Genomic DNA, 27,066 nt, shown 5'->3' with positions numbered 1-27,066 from the left:
AAAGCGATTATATGAGAATGGGCCAAAATACCTCAAGATCACATTCGTGCAGCATGAAACTCATTTTGTGACCGTTTGGAGGCTATAGTCAAGGCAAAAGGTTGTCATATCGAGTTAAAATTGTAATCATTTTTGAACAATTTTGTCTTTGAAATCAATAAAAACTAATGTCACACAAAAAGTTATGGTGTTTTGAATAGGTAACACTTTATATCGTTCACCCTGTACTTCCATTAAATCTATTACATCAGCTTCTATTTAACCTATTGTAGATGTTCTTTGCCTCAGGCAGGGAATTGATTGAAAGCCAAATTCACTCAGTAAATTTTCCTTGCGGAAAAATTGTAAAATATCAGCAACAGGAACCTTCTTGATTTCATCCATTTGATCTTTTGTCTTTAGCAAGACAATACAGATCCACAAGATATGCTCTGTCTCATTCCCAATGTTTTAGGATAGGTTAGGATAAATGGCTGGCCACGCGACAGGCCCACTTGGGCATCAAATTTCGTTCAGTGTGAATTTTCGAGAAATGCAATAGTGAGTTGTTAGAATACTTGTTATTTTCCTGACATCTACTCTACGCATACGCAATTCCCTATTGTAGGTAAAAAGTCATATAAGCCTTTAGGCTCGACGAAGCTCTTCTGCGACTACCCAATGGGTAATTCTTTGAGTCGCTATTTATTTTTTCAACATTTAACTTTTGCCCAGATGATCACAGTACGGTTCTGGACCATGCAAGTTCATTAGCAATTTCATTACCGTTTATTCCAGAGTGACCCGGAATCCAGCAAAGTACAATTTTATATGCTGCACTAAGTTAATTAAGATCACTGAGGCATCTTTACACTAGTTTCGATTGCACAGAATGTGAAACTGGTGCATTTAATGCCCCTTGACTGTCCGAGTATACAGCTACGGGTACACTCTTTTCGCCCGTTATATTCTTGCACAAATTGAAATCCCATTGGTTCGGAGATTTTAGAGTTTGGTGCATAGATCCTCGCACCGCATCCAGTATTTGTTCCCGAACCGCCTGTGAACCATTAAATCGCGTCGAAGTGTTTATTAATCAGTATCTGACCTAGAAAAGAATGCTCTCAAGTGCCTTTTTAGTTTAGTACTATGGTACCATTTTATCAGTATTATTATTTTTTTCCTAGTTCACTCCTTTCTGGAGCATAGGGCCTCAACAAAACTCTTCCATCGTACTCGGTTCTAAGCTGTTGCTTATACACCGTCCCATATAATATCGGCATCTGGTAGTTCGCGCAACATCGACCTTCGCCAAGTGACCGACCTCAACCTCTGCTCTCTTGTGGGTTCTAGTCCAGGGCCATTCTCGTGATACTATCTCTGGTGGTTTTCTAAGCATGTGACCTATCCATCGCCACTTTCTGCGTTTGATTTGCCATAGGATGGGTTCCGCATTCGTTGATCTCCACAGCGCGTCTTGGCTATTGGTGTTCGGCCAGAATATTAAACAGATGATGCGGAGACATTGGTAGACGGAAGATTGAAACCTCTGTGTGATAGTGTAAGAGACCAGCTATGTATCATTTTTGTACAACAATGCTGTCTTCACACATGAGCTGAAAATTCGCAGTTTAGAGTGCCTGGAGATTTGCGAGCTCGTCCATACTGTATGCATTCGCTCGAATGCCGCTCTTGATTTATTTAGCCTGCAGTTGACACCAAGGTAGTAGAAGCTTTCGACAAATTCCACCGGGTACCTGACAACTAGTATATGTCTTGCTCATAATAAAGCAGACTCTCATAGTTTTGGTCTTGGCGATGTTAACCTCCAGTCCGACAGCGCGTGCCAGCGTGACTAGTCTGTCCATCTTCGTTTTCATGTCAGAGAGTTTGTGAGAGAGGAGGCGGATGTCATCTGCGAAGTCCAGATTCTCAAGATGTCTGATCAAACTCCAAATGATGCCTCTTTTGTGGAGGGGCGATTGGCTCATGTCGTCGTCTATGACAATGGTGAAGAGCAGGTGTGACGGAAAGTAACCTTGAATCACCTACCCTGTCAGAAATCAAAATAGATTAACGAAACCAAAGCAAGATTTAGTCTTGTCGGGGCCCTATGCTCCCGAGAGGAGTGAATAAGGAAAAAAAAATTGTTCAAAATAAAGGTAAAATCATAAGCAAAATATCAAGTACCTTGAAATTTGAAAAAGGTCTAGCCAAGGAGCACCAGGAGATTTGGTGGCTCCTAAAATACTCAGGCTAAAAAGCCCATTGTATTTAAAACCCTGGAAAGAAGGTAGATAGTCAAGGAGAGTAGGAGATAAGTATCAGAGAAAGGGATAGGAAAGAATATAGACAGAGATAGAGATGGTTAGTCCTGAGAGAATTTTCCAGATTCTTTGACAAATCTGTAAATATCCTCCAGTTTTAGAGAACGAATATTACTCATTCTCATGACATCGGATCCCAAAACTCGCAGCCGTGCTCTAGCAAAAGCAGGACACTCACAGAAAAAGTGCCTAGTGCTTTCCGCCTCCTCCAAACACGACAGGCACATTGGGTCCTTAATAACTCCAATGGTGGTCATATGCTGACCCCATGGTTTGTGTCCTGTACTGATACCGAACATCAACCGAACGTCTTTCCTTCTAATTTTTAGTAGAAAGTTTTACAGTTTTCTGTTCGGACTTGTCACAAAACACTTTGCAGTTCTGCGGCGTTCTAGACCGGGCCATCGTTCTTTATGTAAATAGATTACCTACATAATCGCTGATGCACTTCATGATTCCTGCGAAACTGATTCTGATTATTTGGTCTGGCCCTTGTGGGGGAACCGCTGATCCAAGATTGGCCAATTCATCGGCAACTTCGTTTCCTTGAACACCGGAGTGTCCGGGAACCCATAAAAGTAGAAGCCTGTTGCGTCTTGCGATAGAATTTAGCTTCTTCTTACATTCTTTAACAATCTTTGTGGTTTGCTTCCCTTTCTCCAGGGCTTTCAGTGCAGCCTGACTGTCACTGGAAACTCCAATCTGTTTCCCGCTCCATCTCCTCTCGATTATCCATTCGGCTACTTTCAGGATGGCAAAACTTCCGTTTGGAACACAGTTGCCATTTCCCCCATAGCATAGTGATACTTATTACCATCGTTTAAGTACCATCCGGCTCCTGATCCCTCCCTATTTCATTCTTGGACCCATCGGTAAAGAAAATATCCGTCAAATCTCCCTGACATCAAGTTTCCTTCGAAATGAAACTGTGGGTATCAGGTCGTCTTTAGGTGCAAAAAACAGTGGATACTACTCAGATAGCAACTTAAAGATTTCTCTGTGCCCCGAAGTTCCAGAAACCATATTTATGGAGTCTGCACATTGCTTTTATTGCTTCCTGTTGTATCTTAAGATCCATGGGGAGCAAATCAAGCATAGCATTTAGAGCATCCCCAGAGGTTGTACTAATGGCACCCGTGATGCATAAACATACACATCTTTGCAGTCTGTATAGTTCCCGGATTGTGGACTTAACCATAATACCTTAGAATTTTATATAAAATGAGAACTGTAAATTTCGAGGTATATAAAATGAAAAAAAAAAAATTACTGATATATATAAAATACGTGATTTCTTCTGCTCCATACACTGCCAGAAAAGTATTTTGAGAGCCCAGGTATTATACATTCTTTTCTTTCATTTTCATTTTGTTGCACTGTGCAATAAGTCGTCATTTTGACACTTTAATTTGACTACCTTAAAATTAATTTTTGTACTATAGTTGTGTGATATTTTTTGCCTAAGCAACACGTGCTCGGTTATGCATTAGACCAACTATGCGTATTTGTATGTCCACGTGTGCACCTTTCATTTTGTCCTACTTCAGCTCTGCTCCGGCACTTATTTAATTTTAGTTAGGATTTTACCTCTCACTTCACTTAAATATTTATTATCGCACTGGGGCCATCTTGGCCCGTTTAATTTAATTTCCTCATTTTAGCGGGTCACTTTTGGTATTTGCCTGCACATATACATACATACAAAGCTATATTGGAACATACATATGTACATATGTAAATACGTAGATAAGTAGGTTGGTAAGTGCTTGAAAAGTTACAACAATGGAAAGGGCGTTTGGTGGTACTACGCAAACTTATCACGCTACCTACCTACATACATATGTTACTCAATTAAGAGTTAGTCTAATGATGTCTGTATATACTGTCAGCGTCAAAAAAAGTGAACATTACATTTGATACGTTTTGACTATTTATTTGCTTATTTTGTAATTCCAATAATTTTTTTTATAAAAATATAGTTCATACTATAACAGAAAGCAAAGTTTCAAACTTTGTATAAAATTTGTAAAATTTCGGCTTCAAAATTTTTACTCAGAATTTTTAGAAAATTTTCGGGTACGCAGTTTTATACATTATTGATTTTGATATATAATAAAAAAGTGAAAGTTTCAGGTGCTGATTTTTAACAATTTTTGCTGACGGTGTTAAGTGTTTCCTTCCATATAAAAAATGTGGAGTTAAGCGTTAAAAAGAGAAAAAGCACAAGACCGTGACCGAAAAAAATTCTCAGTCAACGAAATGTTTGTCCTACTTGAAACTTGCACTTTACAATACCAAAATTGAGTGAGCTATAAAACTGCATTCCCGAAAATTGTCTACAAATTCTGAGTGAGAAGTTTAAGAAGCTATAAATTTGTGAGCTATAAAATTGCATACCTGCATACCTGCAATTTTGCTAAAAATTCTGATTAATAAATTTGAAATATTGATAAAAATTAGCAAAATTTGTATAACTTTTGTACAAATTTTGAAACTTTGCATTAGATGGTTTTTGCAGTAACCTTAACTATATTTTTGTACAAAGTTAATTGAAATTAAAAAAAAATAAATAAATAAATAGTCAAAACTTGCCAATGTTTGGTGTGCACTTTCTTTTGACGTTGCCTGTACGTATTTTTACATTTTTATAATTTAAATTCCTATTTTCGGCTCATTAGTGTTATCTGAAATGTAAAAATCCGAAGCCGATGTTTAACTCAACCACATAAAAATAGTGCACGTAAAACTCATGTACCCGTGACTGGTATTTAAGCTGCCCTTCTGTACTAATGTTTAATGTGTGGCTACAATTCATGCCCTACTGTTCTATCAGCCAACCAACCGCCGGCAGTTTAGGTAAGCACCGTACAAATCAGAAATTCTCACTCATCTGATTAACAGATCTTCGCTATTTTACAGCCACTGATGAAATCAGGAAGCTTCTTTCAACGCTGTGATATTCGCCTTACTCTGAGCGGAAGTTTAGATTTCACGGTTAGATGTCACTTCAAGGCTTTTAGAGCAAGCAAGCATTCAAATAAAGGGCAAATTGTAAATGAAAAAGTCCACAAAAGAATTAACTTCTAGCAAAAGGAAAAAAACAAACACAAAGCGTACAAAATATTTAAAAAATAATATAAATAAAAATAAAAAACTAATAAAAAAGAAATATCCATATGTTCACTTTCAATGAAAAAACAAAAAAAAAACAAATTAATTATTGTTAGGTATGTTAAAGTTGAGGTTCGAATCTTGGTGAAACACCAAAATTAAAAAACAACATTTTTCTAACAGCGGTCGCCCCTCGGCAGGCAATGTCAATCGTCCGAGTGTATTTCTGCCATGAAAAAGCTCCTCATAAAAATATCTGCCGTTCGGAGTCGGCTTGAAACTGTAGGTCCCTCCATTTGTGGAACAACATCAAGATGCACACCACAAATAGGAGGAGGAGCTCGGCCAAGCACCCAAAAAAGGTGTACGCGCCAATTATATATAATATGTATATAAAGGGTGTTTTTTTTATAGGTTAGGTTTTCAAGTTGGCACTACTTTTTTCGTAGATGGTCTTTTTGACAGCTGTCACCTGATTTATGCTCAGTTTGGTTTGCCATTTCATAATGAATTGACTTACACCTGAACAACGTTTGCAAATCGTGCAAATTTATTACGAAAATAATGGTTCGGTTCGCGCGACGCTTCACAAGAAAATTTTGTTCAGCGATGAAGCTCACTTTTGGTTGAATGGGTATGTCAATAAGCAAAATTGTCGCATTTGGAGTGAACATAATCCACAAGCCATTGCTGAGACGCCGTTACATCCTCAAAAAGTCACTGTTTGGTGTGCTCTATGGGCAGAGGGAATCATTGGTCCATATTTCTTTAAAAATGAAGCCGGCCATAATGTTAGAGTCAATGGAGAGCGCTATAGAGCCATGATTAATGACTTTTTCGTGCCTGAATTGGACGATGTTGATGTGGACGACCTTTGGTTCCAACAAGACGGCGCTACATGCCATACAGCCATCGCAACAATCGATTTATTGAAGGAAACTTTTGGTGAGCGCATTATCTCGCGCCGTGGACCTGTGGCGTGGCCTCCAAGATCGTGCGATATAACACCGCTGGACCATTTCTTGTGGGGCTATGTGAAGTCGCTTGTCTACGCAGATAAGCCCGAGACGATTGACGTCTTGGAAGAGAATATTCGGCGCGTTATTGCTGACATACGGCCCCAATTGCTGCAAAAAGTGGTTGAAAATTGGGCCTCTCGGCTGGAATTTATTCGAGCCAGCCGCGGCGGCCACTTCCCCGAAATCATTTTTAAAACATAATGGCAAACCCTTATCTTTATAATAAAGCTAAATTCTTGGCCATAACATTAAATTATATACGTTTTATTTCATCTTGAAAACCTAACCTCTAAAAAAAACACCCTTTACATATACAGGGTGGGCCATATAGCGTTTGCTTTTTGAACCACTTATTTTTTTCAGAATGGTAACACAAATGACATGTCAAATGTGTTCATAATTTACTTAAAGGTTTGACATTTACGAAATGGGACGCTATATGCTTGAACAAAATTTGAAAATATTGAAAACCTATTTCCAAAGTGGTGAGTATTCTTCTTCTTCCGCGGTTACCGGAAGCGAGCGTTACCGTGACATGCTCAACGAGTTGTTTCCAAAACTGGACGACATTTGGTTTCAACAGAACGGTGCAACTTGTCACACTGCCCAAGTTACACTCGAACTTTTGGCTACCGTTTTCGAAAACCGAATATTCAGCCGAAATTCCGATATCAATTGGCCGCCTCGGAGCTGTAATTTAAGCCCGTTGGGCGATTTTTTGTGGGGAGCCATTAAGGACAAATGCTATGCGAATCATCCAGAGACTATTGATGCTTTAAAACACGAAATCGAAGTTGCGATTCATGAAATAGGAGCCCAAACAAACGAAAATGTGCTTAAAAATTGGGTTGATCGAATGGCCTACTGTGAAGCCAGTCGTAGCTTATTATTTTTCATTCATAAATGACAATGTTCAATCTTGAAAATAAAAATAAAAGTTTGAAAAAATATTGATTTATTTTTTTTGTTATAGCCGGTTCAAAATGCAAATTCTATATGGCCCACCCTATATAAGTTAAAGTTCAACTTTCATATTTCGTGTAATACATTTCGACTCCTGGTGCTTTATGATGTCATTAACCTCTAAACCAATTTGTACACGAAATGAGTTTATCCAGGTTCCTAATAGTCATGGAGCTAAGTTCCTCAAGTTGCTTAGAGAAGTGTCTACCGGACACTTGAGCCTTTAGATAATACTAGTCAAGGGCAGAGGATAGACTCCTTCTGCTCTACATCGCAAAAACTTCAGCATAAATCGTTCCAAAGAATACCCCGTCTATATGAATCAAAGCCAGTCATTGCAATGCCTCGTAAGTACCGCGCTTTGTCAACTGAGAACGAGCAGAGAGTTCCTAAGTTGAGCGCTTATGGTCGGCAATTAGATAGACAGATTCCGCCCGCCATTTTTTTGTTTTTTTATTTATTTATTTATTTATTTATATAAATAGTACATAGTAAGACTAAGGTCTTTTAATAGTACTTCAACAACATTATAAAAAACTGGAATGTTTTTAACATACAAGTTTCTTAGTCTAAATTTTACACCAGTTCATTTACAAATCATTTGCTTCCCAATAAGAAAATAAAAAAGTAGTTAATCAACAGTTTGTTATCAAGTTCTAGTAGGATCCTGGTCTATCAATAATATGTGTAAATATGTATCAGGCAAGCTGGTGCCACGCAGAGCCAGCTACGCACATCTATGCACCATCAAGGCACACTAGAAATACTTTTAATACAAAGTTTTGCAAAACTACCAACACTCATAGCCGATATGCCTAAAAAGTCGGTGTAAAACAAAGCTGTCTCATGTGTCCGTTGCTGTTTCTCATACATAGTTCTGGACGATGTGCTGAACACAGCGCTCACGGGTAAGCGGGGTGTATCCTGGCACTTTCACGAGCATCTTGAAAAACCGGCGTACTTTCCAATGCAGCACCTCTCGCTTCTGTAAGCAATTCAGCAATTCTCTAGTTATAGTTCGCATTAGAGATGTTTTTTTTTTATTTCGTAGGAAAAAAATGTTAAGTATAAAAATAGAACACCGGCTGTTTTTCATTATTCTCATTCTGTCGCCAGGTTTCTAGTCGATTAAGATACAGCCTTTCAGTGTTAGACAAACTGGTTTATTCACCGGATCTGGTGTTTTGCAAATTCTACCTGTTTCTATTCAAATTCCTGCAGGACTCTCGCTACTGCGTTTGAACTTGTGGAGTACTACCTTTAAGAAATTGGTCAGCGTCTCAATACCATTACAACAATATCGTCAACATACGGCATTACCCTTTTCATTGCATTTAATTTCATGAACAAAGTCCACAGTAGAGTCCCTACAACTCCTCCTTGAGCTCTGCCTCTTAACGAGAATCTCCTCACTGAGGATTCGTCTAGATTTTTTTTGTGGGGACAACTAGCAAGTGCAGCACTCAGACATGAATTAAGTCCATTATACTACACTTGGTTTCCCTTTTAATTTTCTTTAAATTTACCCGATCTCCGACGAAATCTGAATAGATCTTGTGGTGCCAAAGCGCCAAGTTGGTCGCTTCTTAACACATCAGCGCCAAAGACCAAAGGCCTTCGAGCGAAGGCGGGGCAGACGCACAGGAAGTGGTCCGCCGTCTCATCCTCCTTTTCACAAGCTGGGCAAAGTACACTGTCTGAGATGCCCAACCTTTCCATGTGCTTCGCCCACAGGAAGTGGCACGTCATCAGTCCAAACAGCCGTCTGCACTTCCCTCTGCTTAATGACAGAAGGGCTTCCGACAGTCGATCGGACATGACAGGTAACATCAGTTTAGTCCATCGGCAGCCTCTCTCAGCCTGTCAAACTCGCTTGTGGGTGGTAGTTACCCATTTGCTAACCGTAGCTGTGATGACCGCAAAAGGGAGTGATAAAACGGACTTAGCTAAGGAGTAAGAGGTCTCGTTACCTGCGATACCCACGTGTCCCGGGACCCATGTTAGCATCAGGCTATTATGTCTTCCGACATAGTTCAGGACTTGACTACCCCTGATGTGGTTGGGGGGCTGCCTAAGGCCATAAGCGCGGCTTGGCTGTCGCTGCAGACACATGTATGTATGTAGATCTGCCTCTCCATCGGTTTTCCGCAACAAAGTTCATTGCTTCTTGAACTGCATACACCTCCGCTTGAAACACAGGTGCATGCATTCCAAGAGCAAAGTGCAGTTTTGTCCCGCTGGATTCTACGTAGACCCCAGAGCCAGAGCCATGCTCGGTTCTGGATTTCCATTTAATGCCGGCGCTATGAGCTACAATCAGCAAGAAGAAAAAACCAAATAGTTTTTAATTTTTCGTACATACCAGCAAACAATTACGAGTTTCTTACACGGCGCTGATGTGAAATATATTACATTCACGTACCAGCAAAGCCACCAAATGATTTAACCAGCCATGCCATACAAGCTAAATCGGTGCTAAAAACAAGTTAAGCGCGGGGCCAAAAGTTCATCTCCAAGCGCTACGCATTCGTTGTGGTCAAAACGTCAAGTGGCCAGGTGTAAATAATGCCATATTTTTTTCGTTTTTTTGTTTTGGATTTTAATTGCACACCACGTGAACAATTAAAATACAAATAAATAGGCATTAAAGCGCTCACCTTCGTGTGAGCATTCTCACCTTAGCACTTCCACATCAAGGCAAGGGCGCAGCGCAGTACCTTCATACAGCATTAAGGTCTCCACGCTGCCTTGCATTCGTGTTGAAGCCGTTATTGTGATGCTGAAATGTAGGCTAAACTGACCTGCACTACGTGTGTGTGTGTGTGTAATAAAATGCAAAATAATTTTATTATATTTACAAAAATTTAGGGCGAATAGTTGGTTATAAATTGCTTTTCCGCACAACGACTAGTGGCCGAGTTAAGCGACTTATTTCTGACCTAAGGCAAAATTAATTGTTTTAATGCCTTTTTATTATTTTGCATAAAATTTTCCCAAGTGTTTCATAAATGTCAACAGCATTTTATTTAATGAGTTGAGATTTATTTTTTATTGCTTATGAAAAAATTTAACCAATTGTTTAAAGTTTATTCAGCCGCAGTCACAGATATCAGCACTAATAGCCTTAATAACCGTGGAAAGGCAAGCGAATTTCTAACATTATTAATTGCGAGAAAAAAGATATGCAAGATGTGGCTATTGAATAACGAAACTGATACTGAATTAGAAAAACAAGAGCATTTACTATTAATAAATTGTAGACCCTCCACTACATAAAAATTGTCAATGCGCAGTAAGAAATTTCCATGAAAATTTTAATTAAAGTAAAGGGTGGTTAAGTTTCAAAGGCCGGTGTTGATTTTGAATGAAATACAATTTTTATAGGAAATTATTGTCATTTTTCTTTATTATGATAATATTGGTATGGCTGAATTACGCATGGAACAAAATATTGGCCAAATGCCTGCCGCGACTTCAGCGGCACACCTCCATCCGATGGTCCAAATTTTCGATGACGCTGAGGCATAATTGAGGTTCTATGCCGTTAATGTGCCGAGTTATTTCATCCTTTAGCTATTCAATTGTTACTGACTTATCGACGTACACTTTTTCTTTCAAATAACCCCTAAGAAAGAAGTCCAACGGTGTCAAATCACATGATCTTGGTGGCCAATTGACATCGCCGCGCACCGTCCTGTTGAAACCACATATGGTCCACATGCATATCTTCCAATTCGGGCCATAAAAAGTTCGTTATCATCTCACGATAGCGAATACTATTCACAGTAACTGGCTGACCGGCCTCATTTTGGAAAAAATACGTCCCAATGATGCCGCCGGCCCATAAACCGCACCAAACAGTCACTCTTTGTGGGTGCATTGCTTTTTCGGCAATCACTTTTGGAGTATCATTCGCCCAAATGCGGCAATTCTGCTTATTGACGAATCCACGGAGGTGAAAATGGACCTCATCACTGAAGATGATTTTCATCACGAAGTGGGCGATATGCATTTTGATTTGAACGCACGTTTTCATAATAAGCCTGAATAACTTTAACGCGTTGTTCGATTGTGTATCTTCCCATGGTTCAAATTGATTTAGTCTGAAATTAAAAAATGTGAAATGAAATGCAGAAAAAAACTTGACGTTTAGGTGTGGTTCACATTCACCATCGGCCCTTGAAATTTAACCACCCTTTATAACGTTTTTTTTGCAATTTTGCATTTTTCCTTTTGTATTTATTTGTAAATGAGGTCAATAGCACAAATATTTCACTAACGCATATTCACCTAAATTCCACTCACCTTGCATTACCCAACTGGCACTAAAATATCAGCAGTTAGTCTGCGCGAAACTTTCACCCCAACTTTTAAGCATTAAAAGCATTACCGACCATCAGCTGGGCTCTGTTGCATATAATAAAAGGTGAAGAAAAACATTTATCACCAAAGCTAATGATGAGCCCAGCAAAGTGCAAGTAAGCCTCACTAAAGCGTTTATATAACACAATACATGCATACATATATATATATTACATAAACATATACGAGTATGCATATAATATAAACATTTTGCCGCCCACAAACTCAAGCAAAATAATAAAAGGCACCTGCGGTGCAGTGAGAAGGAAAATGAATACGAATTTTTTTTTTGTTTTTTAATAACAAACTGTGAAATATGTAGTTGCTCCTCGTCTTTTTTGTTGTTGTGTTTTTTTTTTGTGATATTTATTTTTATTTTTTTTTTGTTTTGTTTGTAACCAGTCAAAAACTCTTTTGTGATAACGCAAACAAACATTTCCAGTTCAAGTGCATGACCTGGATTAGCGCCAAAAAAGTGTGCACGTTCCTAAACTAACAACAAAGGCAATCAACAAAAATGGCAGATAAAAAATTTTGCAAGGAATTCATGCATTACCTTTAGCAGTGCAGAGGATGCAGATTATGACGTCAGCAGAAAATATTATTGCCGCTGCTAAAAATGTAAGTTGTGCGGAATGATAAATGAGCGGAAGGAAATATTGGCAGTGAAAGGAAGAAAATATTGGCAGACGTACTTGAAATTTTAAGGCGCCAAATATAATTTTGCCATAAAAAAAAAGAAAAGTATATTAAAGTAAAATAAAATATATTAACTAAAAGAGAAGCAAAAAATACATAAATGTATTGAAGCACTCAGCTTTAATTAAGAAACTTATATCAGAAGATAATACCTACTTTATTAAATACAACTAAGACGACGCAGCAGAAGAAATGTAATTTAAATTACAATTTTAATCAGTCTAAGCGATTTGTGACTGGGCAAGTCAAAAAATATGTCACTTTTACTCCTGCAAGTTCGCGCTCAAGAGCAGCAAAGTATTCGACTTGTTCGTACACGGAAACTCTATTTAGCTGCCAACGCAACAAAAGCTTGAACAGCTAGAGAATCGGTACGACCTGCAGCTAGTGAAGCCATATTTCTGGACAGCCAAGCAGCTTTAAGCGTTCTTAGTCCTTTAATAGTAATTTTGAAACTTTTAAGTCAGTGCAGGATGTACGTCACGGAGTTGGCTCGTCGGCAAAAGGATACCTGGCCTTTAGATGTGGCGACAATGTGACATTCTTGGTAGTGTCACAACGTTGAGCTAGCCCGAAATGATGGCTCTATTGAGCTGATTGTATTCGTCAAAAGTGCGGGATAGTTTAGGGTTAAGTAGGCATGTGAATGGCACGAAGTACACTAAAGAAATAAAGGATATGATATTAAAAAAGCGAAAACTGTGTCGACGATGGCATCAGACAAATTACTTCTTATGGAAATGCACCAAAAAAATTAAAACACCCATCAGTGCCGAGTGTACCAATCAAGACACCGGTGGACACCAATAAGTGGGCAGCAACTAATAGTCAAAATTATCTAGGTATATGACCTAATAACCGAAACCGGAAATTTTAACTGCCGAAGAAAACGATTGAGCACTTAACGTGTATAATCAACGCCAAATTTAAGCTAAATTACTTTTCAATTAATTGGAAAATGGCAGAAATCATAATGCTCAGCAAGCCAGGCAAATCAGCGTACGAAGTAACGTCCTACCGACCTATCTCACTACTGCCCACTCCATCAAAAATTTTGGAAAAATTATTATTCAAGCGAATTAATATAATAATTGAAAAAGAAATTAATAATTCCTGGGCACCAATTTGGATCCCGCACTAAACATTCGACTATTGATCAAGTCCGTTGGATTGTTTGAATAATCGAGAATGCATTTGAAGAGAAAAAATATGCTCTGCTGCATGCCTTGACGTATCAAAGGCTTTTGATAAAGTATGTCATGCTGGGCTACTATTACCGAATCAGCACTACCTCCATTTATGTTCTTATTTATCCGATCGTTACTTCAGAGTCAAATAAGAAGAGGCCTCAAAGAAAAAAAAAGCTGGAGTTCCTTATAAGTGTGCTTGGCTTTCTCCTGCATGTACTGTTTATATCTGACGACCTGCCAAGCAATCAAAACTGCGTGACAGCAACATTCGCTGATGAGACAGGCGAAGGTTTCAGAATAAAGTGATAAAATGTGCCGGTGGTGCTCCTTGGTATTCATATCCGTAGCTCTGATCTCGAACGTAGCCACGCTCTTGATTCAGTTTCAGACAAAATAAAGATGAATTCGGATGAGGAGTGATAAATAAACATAGAAGCACAGAGAAGCCCATCCTTGTTGACGCAAATAAATGGAGAAGAAGGCTTAAACGCAAAAAGCCATAAGACCTGGTAAAATATGATCAATTGAAAAAAATTAAGAAAAACATTTTTCTAATAGCGGTCGTCCCTCGGCAGGCAATGGCAAACCTCTGAGGGTATTTCTGTCATGAAGAAGCTCCTCATAAAAATATCTGCCGTTCGGAGTAGGCTTGAAACTGTAGGTCCCTCCATTTGTGGAACAACATCAAGATGCACACCACAAATAGGAGGAGCAGCTCGGACATACACCCAAAAAGGGTGTACGCGCCAATTATATATATGTGACCTGGTCTACGAAAAGGTACCTTACGTGCGAAAACAAGTTTTCGAGAAAACAGCAGTTAAAGTTTAAACTTCTAAAAACCCTTGTAACTTTTTTAAATATTAATATTTTTCAATCCGGTTTGGCTTATTTTCTTCAGCATAGAACACAGTATCAATAAAATCACAGAAGCAGTGAAAAAGAAAATTTTTTTAAATAAAAAAAACCCCCGAATAACAGTTTTTAAATATTTTAATTAACTTTTGATGTTGAAACAAAGCCACAATTCGTGACAAAAATTTTGACAAATCCTTAAAAACCACCATTTATAAAGTTATTAATACATTTTTTGTAACACATTTTTTGTCTTCGTTATTCTAATTTGTATCATGACAAAAAAATCAGTCTTTGTCGTATTTGTACTTTTCTTTTTTTTACTTTTAACAAACTTTTAAACAAATTATGACTTTCTGGTTTTCACCATTTTAAAGAGCCTTTCACACACTATTCGAATCAACAAAAAAGTGAAGAATGATTTTTTGGCACGTAAGGTACCTTTTCATAGACCAGGTCACATATATATAATATATAATATAATTGTACGTTAGTTTTAAATATTTTGTAACTAGTGGCTATAAAAAAAATGAAAAATGGCACTAGAGGATATCTTTCGTGGACAACTTAATGGGTATCTGTAACCGCCCTCCAATCTAATCATATCTCTGTCAAAGGGGTTTTATCACAATAAACCTGAGGTCAAAGAGTGTTGAATGAATGGGTTTAGAGAGCATGAACTCTTCCTTAACAGGCAAGGACTTTGTGGATTAAATAGATAGCAAATAACTTCCTACAATACCTAGAAAATAATTATGCTGCCGAGCTCGTCATCTCCAACAGGTAGTGATTTAACTATAACTATTTAATTGGTATTCAGGGATACGAAAATTAATAAATGTTGCATTCCAGAAAGTCAGAAGCTTCATTCCCTGCTTTCTATAATTCTCCGGTACTTTAGCTTGGGTATGAGGCATCTTTTCCGGACAACTCAATTAGTCTTAGTGGCCGCCGTCTAATCTAACCAAACATCTGTTATCGAAGTTCAGGAATCGTAAACACCCCGACCAGATGGGGTGACATAAGATATTAAATGAATGGGTTTACAGGACATAAGCAGCAGTGGAAGTCTCCTTCACTCGCAAGACGTATGTTGGGTGGATGGATGGAAAGTGAATTTGCTAAAATAGTAGGCGGCGTAGCCGAATGAGTTACAGTGAATTCATTTCAAAAGTCTGATAAAAGTGCAAGTAAGATTTATGAACTGGTGAAAAAACTTAATGTTTCGCGAATGTTTGTTCACCGCACGAGCAATCGCTTTTCCCAAACGTCTGAAGTGACAGGCAAAAAAAAAGTGGTCGTCCTCGTGTGGTTCGAACCAGTGCAGCCATAAAAGACGTTCGAGAAATAATTCGCAGAAATCCCCTTAGAAAGCAGAATATCATATCGAGGGAAATGAATGTATCAACCAGATATATGTATGTCAAGACAAGTTAGAGATGATCTCCACGTAAAAGCCTCCGACGCTCAACTGGTCATCTTTTGACAACGCGCTTGAAGAAAATTAGACTCGACAAATGCAAGCAGCTTCTACGCCATGAAAATATTCTTTCCACTGATGAGAAAATGTTCACTGTCACAGTGTCTTGTGAAGGCGTGTTTATCTCTTTATTTATGCGAAAAAGGGGCTAAGACCGGGGCAAAAATGTACCAAAATAATGTCTTAGAAATGAAATGTCAATGAAGAGCGTTGGATCGTCCAGCAAGATTACGCTCCATGCCATTATGGGGCCGCGGTCCGGTCTAGAATTTTCATAAAATCGATTTTTTTGTTTGATACTTCGAAAGTATAGGCTTTTAAGAATAACCTGTCCAATTTTTGGAAGGATATTCCAAGCATTTCTGATTCTATAGCCGTGTTAGCAGATAGAGTCAGATTCTTCACGCGGTGGCGTAAAGGAAAATATCCTTACTCAAAACTTTAAACTCAATTATGGCACAACTACTTTTTTCGGCCTGGTGTTGTCAAAAAAAAACACTTTTCAACCGAAGGGTCTGAAATTTCAATGGATATCGCCCGTACTAAAATCAATTATTATTTCAAGTTTTTCAAACTTTTTTGATTAAAAAATTTGGTCAATTTTTTTTAATTTTTATTCTAGTACGGAACATAGTTACAGTCATGCTGATTATTTATTTTTTTGGTTTTTGTGTTTCAGATTCATAGAACAGCCAAAATGGACAACACCGTCCAGGTGCAATTTTTTGGGAGGGTCAACTTCAGCGCCATTTTTTAAATTATTAAAATTACAATTTTTTTTTATTTTTGTATGTAAAAGAAGTTAAATAAAAGCGTGAATAATTTAAATATCGTTTTTAATTCTTTTATTTTAAAAAAATTCCTGAAAATACCCTCAGTTTTCGAGCTCTAGACCCACGGGACCCCTTAGCAAAAACATCCCAGCAGTGGCTAAAAAACAGTATTCCTGGGTTTATAACCGCAGAATATTGGTCGTCTGGAAGTCCTGATCTAAATCCATTGGAATACAATTTGTGGTCAGAACTGCAGAACACGACCTGTCGAAGCCCTCATAGAAATTTGAAGAGTCTCAAAAAATTTGATTCGAGCAGCGAGTTCAATGCTGCAATAGCTGAATGGCCTAATCGTTTGAAGGCTTGTGTAAAAGGAAACTGGTGACCATTTCGAATGAAAATTTAAATATTTTTCTTTTTTAATATTTACTGATTAAATAAAACTACAATAACTTCATTAAAAAAAGTTTTATAGTTTCATAATATATCTTTAACGGACTTAACTTGTAACAGAACTTATAAATATAAGTAATGCTACGGTCACGCGTGTCCCTAGCTCCTCATCTGCAACAGGGGGTTGTTTATCTATTCCTATGTGCAAGTGGCTTTCAGTGGGTATGAGAAAGCATAAATTCTGCAATCCAGCAAGTTAGTTATTCATCCACTGCATTCAACAAATCTCCAGTATTTTGGCTCGGGTTTAGTTAAATACCGGTTGGTCGATCGTCTTTTCTGTCTCCAACAACGTTTTTCCGTTTGTTTTTGCGCCAAGTGTTACTAGTAAGAGATCCGTAAAACCATCGTTGTATCTCTAAATTTACATATAAGTGACTCCATTTGTGGCCGAAAAAGAAAGCCGAACAACCAGTCGGGCGAGCATCCACAAGCTTTGAGTTATTGACAGTCATCGGAATTTCGATGTATCGTAAATTTTGCTGCCCAGCCGAAGTTTGACTGCTTGAAAACTCTGATTTTGAAAAGTTAGTGTTAATTGTAGAAAAAGCAAAGCCTTTAAGCCGCCAAGATTAAATGCGCCTCCTTATTATTAACATGACCGCAAGGTCTTCATACGTTTCATGTAGAATAAGGAAAGCAGAAAGAGTTTGGCATGAAAATATTGCCTATCGCAGTGGATTTCGAAGCGCGAAAACGCTTCAAATCGTAGCTGACTTTCATCTAACATCCGCAAAACTATCATTAAAACCGTAATGCAATTTGTGTTTGTGGCGAAAAAACAATAATTGAAAAATATTACAATGCAAAAAAAATTTGAAATTGCCGACGAGAGAAAGAAAAAAACTATTAAATGAAAGAAAGCAATAAAGTTCAATGTTGAAATAGTAATGCCATTTAATTGTCAATAACAACAAAATAGCTCCAGTTAACGTTATATGGTCAGCCGGTGATTATCGAACGCTGACTATCGATTGACCTCAACCACAAACGATTTCAACCAAATCCGCCACTGGCTGATAAACTGTTTGTGGTTTTAAGCAGCCAGCTACAGTTATGTTATAAGTGCCTGACAGGTTGTAAAGATGAGTTTTCAACACAATGAAAATTAAACGTTTTCAGCAGCAGGCCAAATGAAAATTATCGTAGAAAATAGACGATAAGCGGCGATATGATATGACACATGTATGAATGTATGTGTGTGTATGTATGTATGTATGTATATACAGAGTGATGCAAATATTTTTTTAATTTTTGTGTTTTTTTTTTTTGTGTTTGCTGAATCAATAAGTGTTTGACTGGCCACTGGCGATTCACAGTGGAACAGCTTTGGAACACTTCAATTTCCCTACAAATACCTGGAAGCTCAGAAGAGAAATAGCACTCCATTTGTAGCATAGAAATGACATTAGCAACGTGTGATGGATTTCATTACTTATGGATCCTATTGCCTTCAGTGCCGCCTGACTGTCAACGCGTATGGTGGCATTACTGCCATGTAAATCATAACCCGCTTGCTCTAAAGCAAATGTCTTCTCCAATCCGTATAATCTGATCGCACTCCGTTTAAATGGATGGCCCCAATTCCTTTATCCAACTTCTTGTCTTCAAAAAACTAAAAAAAAATTATAGAAATACACTTCTCTTTGTTAGAAATCATGACTATTTCATTTGTAGGTCCTTCCAGCTACTGTTCTTCCCCCTTATTTCAACTTTTATTTCTTCATGGAACCATCTTTCACTTTTCCCTTGTTCGATTCCGGTTCGATTATTCTCCCGGTTATCCCGGTAAGCCAATTTAATTCCATTACCCAAACTCGACTCGACATTTTCAATAGCAGACTGGCTCCGAAAAGATTTCAATAGATTTACTTAGCCAAAGCACATCTTTTCTAACTGTACAGTTCTTCAACAGAACACAGCCTGAGAGGTTATGAATAGTGAATATGTACTTAGGTATGTAGGTAGAAAGATGAAATGGTTGAAGTACCACACTGACACTCCTCGAGTAGCAGTAAAGCACCGTTTTGATACCATTATGAGACCTCCAACAGGCAGATATCTACAGTCAGCCAGAGCTATTGATATAATGGATAAGATTGATGGGATTTAGGTTGGCGCACTGCCACAGGCAACGTCGAAGAAAGAAGCATCCAGTGACCCTAATGATCCAGCTGCCAAACACGGGCATTTACAGAGAAAGTGCTCAACAGTCTCCTTCTCTGAAAGGTTTTCACAACTTCTGTATTAGGGGTTAAATGGTAAACCCAGCTTTTACGCATGGCCGGTGACCACAACTACGAGTTTGGAGATTGAATGGCGTTGAGTTCTCAGAACTTTCTCAAACCTCCTTCTATTATGCTGGCGTCAAAGGGTTTTCGAAATAGCACATGAAGAAATGGAGCTCCATCTTTTCTGCGCTTTCTTGAGAAATAAGTTGTACAATTTCCCTCTAACAACAGTTAGAGGGATGCCATTGGCCAGATAGGCCGTCTGTGAGACCAAGCAAGCTCATCAGCAATTTTTCTTTTCCCTCTATTTTCCTATGTCCTAGAACCCAGATCAGAGAAATGTTACGTGCACTCCCAAGATATTTGATTTCCTTCTCACAGAAATTGACTAGTTTGGATCTGCACCATGGCGTTGTTAGAGCCTTGATCGCGGCTTGACTATCGGAAAAAATATTAATATCCTCCTTGCTCCCACGTTCCCTAAGCATTTTTCATGCCTGCAGGATCGCAAAGACTTCTGCATGAAAAGCACTAGGCGTATTTGGCAATTTTAAGGAGATATGTACCTATATATGAAGCGGTGGATGAATAGGTACTTAAATTGAGTAGAAACTTAAATCAATATCCATATCACTCCGAGAATCAGAGAACCCGCACGTTTGTGTCGAACAGTCAATTCAGTGCAGGGAGTATTAGTAGTAGGTTCTTTTCGAAAAGAGTAATATTGGGTTTACACAAAGCACTGCTCTGAAGACAATTGAAAATACGTATAAGTATTAAGAAGAAGAAAATTTTTTTTATTGTTGTTAAGTCACGGCTTACGATTTTATATTATTTTTTTTCTGCTCGTCACGGCATATGATTTTTTTTTTTGTAGTTTAAGTTTTTTTCTTTGTTAGTCACTGCATTTCAGTTCAAACAAAGTTTCCAGCTGACATAATTTATTGGATTTTAGGTAAAGCAATGGGTTTTCCCCTATTTAGGCCACCCTGTATAACTAAAAATGGGCTAACTATACGAGGATATAAATAAAATCTTAAGCTTTTGGTTGAAAAAGGTTTTCGAAATATTTTAATTAATATTTTTTTATTTATGTTTTTTTTTTGTGTGCTTGTTGTTTTTTGGTTGTTTTTCATACCAATTCCTTTTTTCTTTCGGTTTATTTGTTTTTTTTTTATGGTTAGTCACGGCATACCAATTATTTTTTTTTTTTTTGTCTTTAAATTTTTTGTTGTTTTTCAGCGAATCATGGCATATGCCTTTTTGTTTTTGTTGTTTTATTTTTCTTTTCTTTGTTCTTCGCTGCATACCAATTTTTAATTTCCGTTCAAACAAAGTTTTCAAGTAACAAATATCATTGGGTTTTAGATAAAAAAAATGGACTTTCCCGTATATAGACCCCCCTGCACAACTAAAAATAGGTAGTTTAGCGGGAGATACTCGTATAAATAAAATCTCAAGTTTTTGATTGGAAAAGATTTTCGAAATATCTTAATTTGTATTTTTTATTAATTTTGTTTTACCAATTTTTATTTTTTCTTCTATTGTTTCCTTATTGTGGTTTTGGGGTTTGTTGTTGTTTTTTTTTTTTTGGTTAATCAAGACATATGAATTTTGTTTTTTACTTTTTTTGTTGCTTTTAGTTTTTTTTTGTTAGTCACTGCATACCAATTTTTAATTTCCGTTCAAGACAGTTTCACAGGTAATAAATATTATTTGGTTTTCCCGCATTTAGACCACCCTGTATGTCTGAAGATAGTAAGGCTAGTGGGAGGCATGCATAAAATGATTAATTTTTGATTAGATAAGTTTTTCCTAATTTTATGTAATTTTTGTTTTGTTTTTTTTTTTTTTTGCATTGTTAGTCACTGCATACCAATTTTTAATTTCCGCTCAAACAAAATTTTACAGGTGGCAAGTAATATTTGCTTTCAGGTGAAAAAATGTATTTTCTCGAAATAGCAAAACATTATAAAAGCAACAGTTACAAAACTGATATTAACGAAAATTGCCTGAAAAGGTTTCGCCAAATGATTAATGGATTGGAAAATATTTTGCTTGTCATCAAGCAAAAATACGTGAACAACATCATCAACATCATATAGTCAACAAAAAAATAGAAATAAAGAAATGAGAATTGAGAAAATAAAAATAAAAGCAAAAAAATTTAAAAATAAAATAAAAAAAAATACCTCAAGCATGAAAATAATAAAAAAACATAAAAACAAAATAAATCTGTTCCATGCTGCCGAAGCGAGCAAAAACTATAGTTGAGCTAAAAAAGTGCTAAAAATTAAAAAGACATAAATAAATCGCTATTTAAAATAAAATAAAAACATCCACTCCAACAAATCGGATCTGAGCCCGTTGTTCGAATAAAAATTTAATTTGCATATCAATGCTTCGAGCCATCGGCGCTATGGCACTTCATTTTATCAATGCCGTTGCCATCATCTTCGTCGTCGCGTATGCCTAAAGGCATTGCCATAAGCAAATTTTAAGTATTTTGTATAAGTTTAATCGCATTTGTGTCAATTGAGCCTCTTCTTTATTTCTTTGCTTCACTGACCAGCTACCCCTTTTCAAGACAGCATCCGAGCTGATGAAGTGGCGAAATTTGTACGTTGATAAATTCATACAACCAACTTTTACCACTCCATAACGTGACTTGTAATCACACAGCTCATAGAAATGCCTATAGACTCGTACACACATACATACATACCTATTCACTTGGACAGCTCGTCTATAAAACAAAAATCTGCAAATAATGCTGTTAATTGTAGTGATGATTTTTACACCCGCCTTATCTTAACGCTTCTGCAACGGCAATGATGAAGATGATTTTAAAACAAAATGGTACAAACTCTTATAAAAAATTACAAAAAACATGCGCAAGAGGAAGACCAAAAATAATATGAATTAAAAAGAAAACATAAAGAAAAAATACAGAGGTAAAAATTAGTAAACCTAGAAAAATTTACGAATAGATTTTCGGCGTATTTATTGCACTGTTAACTTTCTTAATGCCGCAGTAAGATTCTATTAAGGGTTTGTCGAGGACGCATAGGACGCATGGAACGGGGCTCAAGTTTTATGAACACGGATATCCTCAACACAACGCAATCAAGAAGAGAAGAAAAGGTCCATCATTAGAGTAGAGTACTAATACTTTTTATACCATCGTAGCAGATTATGCAACTTTGAAGGGATGGATATGCCTGAAAAACCTTCAATTCATTTTTGCTAAAAATCTGAAGTTATTTTTGTGTAAGTACTCAGCATTGGTTTGTTGTTGGTTTAGAAGAAATAAATAATGCGTTGCTCAGAGCTTTCAATAAAATTGGTTTGTTGGTCGTCAGAGTTGATTTTTATTACTGCTCAGAGCTTCTGAAATTCATAGAATTTAAGGATGGAAGCGACCAGCCAAATTGGGCCTTTAGTTCGAGAGTGACACAGTCAGTTCGTCTTAGTATAGATAGAGATGGCTTCATCCTAGCCCTTTCTTTCAGTCCTCCAGAACCTCTTTAACCCTAGGTGGCAATTCTTCGTCGAATTTTTAAATTTACACAAGTTGACCGAAAAAGGTTATATGAGTATATTTAATATATAAGTAAAAAAATATATACAAAAAATGGAAAAAATTAACTAATATATACAAAAAATAAAACCTTAAATTAAATTTATAAAAACATCAGAATTTATTTTACATCGGAATCACTTCACATAAGCTTAAAATAGGCACCGTCGAATCGACGAAGATGGCGAAAAAAGACGACAAAATATAAAAAAAAACAATACAGGACTAAGGAAGTCTTTCTGAAAATGCGAAACTGTATTCGCAAGAGGAATATATTCTGGCTCTTTTCTGTACTTCGAAAACTTGTGAAGAATGCCAATGGCTGAAAAAGAAATCCATTGTTTTTGCGTAAACTTCAAAATTCGGGTTGTCCGATTCGGATCAAATATGCACCATATTGTTGTATAATTTGTTGCCATTTTAAAGGTAACTTCATAATGCCTCTCTCATTGAATCGATTTTCACAATATTCTCTTGTTACCAATTTTTTATCACTCAGGAAGTTTTGCAATGAATAGTTGGTAATCGCCTACGGACTATATGGTGGATGCATTAAATCTTCTCAACCAAGCTCCAGGAGTTTTTGGCGGATCAGTAGAGACGTGTGTGGAACATAACTTCTTTTCTGTTGGCCAATTCTGGCCATTTCTAGTCAAAGGCTAGCTTCAAACGGTCCATTTGTTGACAGTAGATTTCTGAATTCAATGTTTGGCCATACGGAAGCAAATCATAATAAATGATTCCTTTCAAATCCCACCAAAGACACAGTGGAGCCTTCCTGGCCGTTAGTCCTGTTTTGGCTACCGTTTAAGCTGTTTCCTCACGCGTTGACACGGATCGTTTTCGCACAATATTGTCGTATTGACCCATTTCTCATTCCCAGTCACTATCCGTTTAAGAAGTGAGCCGATTTCATTCCGTTCCGCCAAAGCTTCGCAGATAGAAATTCGAGCCATCATATTTTTTGGAGTTACTTGGTGTGGCACCCAAACATCGAGCTTCGAATCCAGTTTTGAAAAAATGGCTCAAAACTGTTTCATGGTCGATCTTTAACTCCTGGGCGATGCTACGACTGGAACATGTCGGTCAACTTCGAATATTTCTATGATTTTATGGACATTTTCGAATGTCGGAATCGGAATTGCACGTAATTAGCTGTTACACTATCGGCACCACAAACACCATTCACAATTTCAGTGGCCTGGCTTGCATTTTCCCCTTTATCAAAGAAAAACTGTAAAATGTACCGTATTTTCTCTTTGCTGACTGAAATGTCAACTTGACAACGACCATCAACTTTAAATTGTTTGATCGATACTTTACGAGATATCGATCACTACAGCTATCTACCGAGAAAAATAAAGTAATAGAATAATAAAAAAACAAATTTTTTTTGAATTAATAACTTAACTTAACTTAATAAACTTAACTAAACTTAACTTAACTTAACTTAACTTAAGTTAACTTAACTTAACTTAACTTAACTTAACTATTTTACTTAAATTTTTCAGAAAAAATATATGTTTTTATAAAATTATTTGAGAAAATATTTTCTTCGAGATTTTACAAAAAAACATTTTGCTTTTTTTTTGTAAAAAAAAATTATTTTACTGTCTTTTACAAAAAACGAAAAAGAAAGAGATTTTTTTTACAAACAAAAAAAAATAAAAATTTGTAAAACAAATTTTTTTCTTATTATTTTTATATTTTCTTTTTTTTGTAAACCAAATGTTTATTATTTTAAAAATTATTATTTTTTTATTACTATTTTTATAATAGCAGAGCAGAGATAAGAATGCTCCTTGACTTGTAATTTACTTGGCCCAATAGAATATAAACAGAGAATTCCTGTAATGTGTAAGCAATTGAACTTTCAGTACCCAGTCTTAGCATTCCATAGCACTTTTTATATAACACAACGTCCAAGAGTTATTTCTTATCCTTATGCTGGCGTATAAAATTTGATACCGAAAGCAATAATTTGCTTGCCGGTAGACATTACGCTTTTAAATACCTTCACTGAATAACATAAGGCGAAGAGCCAGAGCGGGATTCGCTTATTAAACGATTAAGCAAACGAGCAAAACATTTAACGCATGAATACCAAATCAAACACATTCACAGAAGATTTGAGTGAAGATTAGTGTGATCAATTCGTTCAGCCGATTACTGTAACGAACCTTCCAAAATCATAATCATTGTGGAATTTAATTTCCCTAGGTTTTTTTTCTCATTACGTATTACTTATTTGCGCACAGAGTGATATACTGAAGAGGCACTTAGCGGCAAGTATTTGGTTATGACCATTAAGTTGCCACTAAGCTACTAAATCGAAAGTCGTTTGTCTACGTTGTTGAGAGCATTTCAAATGATTGTTTGAGGAAAAAAATACCATTGGCACAGTGAGCTGACTGAGTGAGTGAATGTCAGGTCTAAATTTAAAATTTTTCGAAATATTTTCTCAATACTACCAAAGTAAGCGATTTAATCTGTAGCTTAACTCATTTGATGTAAATAGCTTTTCTGGCGTTTTCTGCCTACCTTGTCTCGAATTATGAATGTGAACCCCATCTCGAAACTTAAATCCATCAATGGCTCTGTAAAACTCCTTCCTTAGGAATTAGGATTAAAAGTTGTAGGATTCTTAGAACACAAGTTTGTACCAAGAACCAGAAGGATACAAGACGATACTTAAAGACGTTTAGAAATCATGGAGCTGCCTTCTAACTTTAGAGTTGAATGCAGACGATCTCAATGTCCCGAACGAATACTATAGCCATAACGAACGGCGAGCTTTTAAGGGACCAATTTTACTGTCATTTCAAATACAAATCGAATCATAACAGAGAAGCGTAAGATTATCTTCCAATATCTTTCCAGAAGATGATATCTTATTGTAGTACTAAAATATAAAGAACTCCCAATGCTTCTGGATGCCGAGGCCCTTCTCCCGAGATTATTTCGAATATATGGTAACTAAAATAGAGTAATGTATCTCTTGAGTGCGACTCTAATAGATTCTCAGCTCCGTCCTTATTCCAAGTAATCAGAATAAAGGTCAATTACGCGCTCGCAAACTCATAGCTTTGCTGTTAAAAACCAGATCATAACAGGAACTGGCATTATACCCTGAAATATGCCCTAAAATTTAGGACACTGTAATCGGCAATGAATTTGAAATATTTAACATACATACTATACTAAGTTTTGGGAGAAACAGAAGGAAAAGAACCAAACAGGTGGAAACAGGAAGAAGGGCTTTGAATTAGAGGATGACAACCAACAAGTTTGCTAATTACGTTCGTATTAACCGCTTCCAGCTACTGATGAATACATCAGGTGTGTCATATTTAAACCCACAATATTCTCAGGTGTAGCAAAAAAGTGAGAGCCCAAATGCCTAAATCCTTGCCCGACGAAAGCAGGGCAGCTGAGAGGAAGGTGCTGAGATGTTTCTACGTCATCCTTCAGACAGTTTCTGCAGAAAGTACTTGAAGCGATTCCAAGTCTCACCGCATATACACTTAAGAGACATTGTCCGTTAAGAATACCTACCAAATTAGAGAGCTGCGGTTTTGTTAGCCGTAGAAGTTCTGTCGAGCGCCCCCGATCTACTCGTGGCCAGAAGAATATCGCGACTTTGCACGTTTACGCACTAGCTCAGCGCTCGCCGAGTTGACGCGAGTCCCATCTTTCCAAGAGTAGACGACAGGGAACTCAAGGGAACCCCAATCCTCTCGTTTTGCAATGAAACTGTCTCTAGAGTCCACTTTCTAGCCAACTTATCCGCCCAGCATTTTCCTTCTATGCTGCTGTGACCGGAAACCCAAATGAGCTAATAGCGAAGTATTTGGAAGCGATTGAGAGAGAAGCCAGGCATTTCCCCACTAATTTGGAATGCACATCTAACGAATCCATATATTTACGTCCTTTACAGTAATTATAAAAGTAATCAACCAATCTACTGCTTCCATAATTGCGGCTACCTCCGCTTGAAAAACACTAGCGAAGTCCGGAAGCCTAAATTTGAGCTTGATAGGGAGC

At 37.1% G+C, this 27,066-nt stretch overlaps 1 protein-coding gene across 2 annotated transcripts in view; it reads right to left on the bottom strand.

The window, feature by feature from the left end:
• Window positions 1-27,066, bottom strand: part of LOC129247523 (uncharacterized) — a 62,780-nt gene that overhangs the window by 8,891 nt on the left and 26,823 nt on the right. The gene's annotated exons all lie outside the window — the stretch shown is intronic.

The sequence above is a fragment of the Anastrepha obliqua genome, chromosome 5, assembly GCF_027943255.1.
Source record: "Anastrepha obliqua isolate idAnaObli1 chromosome 5, idAnaObli1_1.0, whole genome shotgun sequence".
NCBI classification, from domain to species: domain Eukaryota; kingdom Metazoa; phylum Arthropoda; class Insecta; order Diptera; family Tephritidae; genus Anastrepha; species Anastrepha obliqua.
This window is presented reverse-complemented; position numbering and strand designations above follow the sequence as displayed.